A 3,151-nucleotide genomic window follows, 5' to 3' on the forward strand; every position below is an offset into this window, starting at 1 on the left:
TGCTGAGGTAATTTCCTACCTGAAAATGTAAATAACAAATTTACTCAAGATTAATAACGGCAAAGTAGTGCTCATGTAGACACCTGACTGGGAGCAAATTTTGCTCCCAGTCAGCCATCTACCAGGGGGCAGGAGATAGCTCCCTGCCCCTGGGAGCTGCCTGCTGCTAGGGTGGGCTCTGCCACAGGAGCTCGGGTGGGGACTAAGTCCCCCTACCCTGGCAGCAGGGATCTCCAAGCCCCCTGCACCAAGATCATGATGGGAGGGGAGGGGAAACCCTTATCTCCTAGTCCCTGTTCCACCATCAACCTAGCTGCTAGCTGCCCCACCAGCTGCTAGCTCCCCTGCAGCTCTTTCCAAGTCGCCTGCCCCTAACTGGGGAGCCAGGGACAGGAGCTCCCTGCTGCCAGGGCAGGGGGACACTGTCCCTGCCCCAGCACCAGGCATCCCCCCGCCTCCCTGAGGCCAGGAGACAGCTGTCTCCTGGCTCTATGCTCACTGCCAGCAACTAGGCTAGAACCCAAGAGGAACCTAAAGTTCCTTGCAAGGCTGCAGGAAACTTGGTGCAAAGAGCAAAAAAATCTACTTCCTCATCCCTGCATATGTAGATGCCTGCCTAAAAGCACTTACTCCAGAATAGTTTACACCAAAGTAAACTTAGGTTGGATCAAATGCATGTGTAGATGTGCCCACTGTTTACTGGTGCCAGCCATGGATATCTCCCTGATGTCTTTGGTGTTCCTTTTTAATTTTCTATACTTCATAATGACTTTTACTAATTGGTTTTTCTTTCCTTTTTTTTCTTTTGTTATACACTACTTTTTATTTCTAAGTATTCTTATCCTTGATTCCTAACATCCTATATCTATCCATTACTCCATAAGCATCCTTGATCATTTCCTGACAATCTGTCAGTGAATAGGAGACAGGCAATTCTGTTAACACAGGGCATGTCTACATGAGTGGTGGATTATTCAGTTGTTACTTCACAGTCATTGAGTACTTGCATAACCAACTACTAAATGACTGCCCAGTAACCAGCATTACTGTGCAGTAGCATCCCCACATGGTTTTTTTCTGATGCTACTGCTCAGTAGCCACACGCTACTGCACAGTAGCTTGTTAGTCATTACTACTGTGCAGTAGTGTTGTGTCATGGTTAGTGCTCCCCAATGCTACTGCGCAGTAACTTGTTGCTACTGCGCAGTAGCGTCTCATGTAGACATGGCCACAGAGTACCACTTTCTTCCCCTTTTGCCCTCAATCTTCTTTAAATAAATGTTACCTAGTGATTTTAACATTATAATCACATGAACCCTCCCATTAATAATACTAATAGGTCAAATATATGCCTTATTCAGAGAGAGTACAGTTTCACTTGTTTATAATCCAAGCTCTTGGCACTAGTATGTAGGCAATTCCTGATCTGAGGAAGGTCACCTGATGCTCAAAAGTCTGTCCAACAGCTCTCCTAACTATACAGTTGGTTCAATAAAAGATATCATAAAAAAATCCTTGCCTCTAGGCAATTAAAGAATTTCTTCTCTCTGAATACCTTGGTGCCTTGATTTATTTTGTTCTGAACATCTTGATTGTGTGCTACTTGAATGCTCAGTTATTCCCTCTTTTTTAGATTCCTGGTTTACTATTTATTTAACCCACCTTCCAGGCTACTCTAGCCAGCATTTCTGAGAAAACTGGCCCCCATGGAAGCACTGGGTGTCCTACAACTAGGGGGTTAACAGAGCAGCCACAAGGTTATACTCCCCCACTACTGCAGCTACCCATGTTTTCCCTGGGAAAATACCACACTTCATAGATTTATATATACTAAGGTCAGAAGGGACTTCAACAGCTCACACCTGGTTCTATGGTGTAATGGTTAGCACTCTGGACTTTGAATCCAGTGATCTGAGTTCAAATCTCAGTAGAACCTGCTTTCCTTAGGATTTTTTAAACCAGGTTTGTTGGGGGACAGGGATGCAGACAAGAGCAAGACCCTACAGTCAGCAAACCACAAGCCATGTGCTGGAACAGCCCACGTATGTACTAAGGGGCCCAATGGGCACCAAGGACACCCACTGGGGGGGACTCAAATGTCTCTGCACTAATGCTAGGAGCATGAGGGATAAGCAGGAAGAACTCAGACTCCTGCTTGCAAACAAGAACTTCTGTGCTGAAAGAACTGGCCAGTATCATTGCTGAGCCACTGGCACAGCTGTTTGAGCACTCATGGTGCTCCAACCAGGTCCCTGAGGACTGTAAAAGGGCCAGTGTGGTGCCCATTTTTAAGAAGGGGAGAAGGGAGGGGCCATGTAACTTTAAGCCAGTCAGTCTTACCTCTATCCCTGGGAAAATACTGGAAAAAATGATCAAAGAGCACATTTGTGAAGCCCCAGCAGCAGAAATGACGCTGAAAGAAAACCAGCACAGGTTCACCCCATGTAGATCCTACCTGACAAACCTTATAGCCTTTTATAACCAGGTCATAGACTGCCTTGACACAGGAGCTGAGGGTGATGTCATCTACCCAGATTTTAGGAAGGCCTTCGACACAGTTTTGCATCCTAGTCTCATAGGGAAGCTAACGGGCTGTGGAGTGAATGCCTACGCAGTCAGGTGGGTGGCTAACTGGCTTAGGGACCGCACCCAGAGAGTGGTGGTGGATGGGTCATTCTCAGCCTGGAAGGAGGTGAGAAGTGGGCTCCCTCCCGCAGGTTTCAGTCCTTGGACCAGTGTTATTTAATATCTTCATCAGCGATTTGGACAAGGGTGTAGAGAGCACCCTCTCCAAGTTCTCAGATGATACCAAGTTATGTGCCAAAGTTAATACACTGGAGGCCAGGAAACAGATACAGGCCAACCTGGACAGGTTGGATCAATGGGCAGAATGAAATAGGATGCAGTTCAAAGATAAATGTAAGGTACTCCACCTAGGAAGGAGGAATCCCCAGTACCCCTACAGGCTGGGGGATGTCCTCCTCAGCAGCTCAGAGGCTGAGAGAGATCTTGGAGTCATAGCTGACTCCAAGATGAACATAAGCCAGCAGTGTAATGGGGCCACCAACAAAGCCAGTCACAACTTGTCATGTATTAGCAGATGCACGACCAACAGATCAAGGGAGATGATGCTCCACCTCTATGCAGCATT

At 46.8% G+C, this 3,151-nt stretch overlaps 1 non-coding gene across 1 annotated transcript; it reads left to right on the forward strand.

The window, feature by feature from the left end:
* The first annotated feature begins 1,864 nt into the window (after positions 1-1,864).
* Positions 1,865-1,936, forward strand: TRNAQ-UUG. Its single transcript has one exon. It is a non-coding gene; the product is annotated as a tRNA-Gln (tRNA).
* Positions 1,937-3,151: the final 1,215 nt, after the last annotated feature.

Source organism: Crocodylus porosus, unplaced genomic scaffold (assembly GCF_001723895.1).
Source record: "Crocodylus porosus isolate Cpor-Errol unplaced genomic scaffold, CroPor_comp1, whole genome shotgun sequence".
Lineage (NCBI taxonomy): Eukaryota > Metazoa > Chordata > Crocodylia > Crocodylidae > Crocodylus > Crocodylus porosus.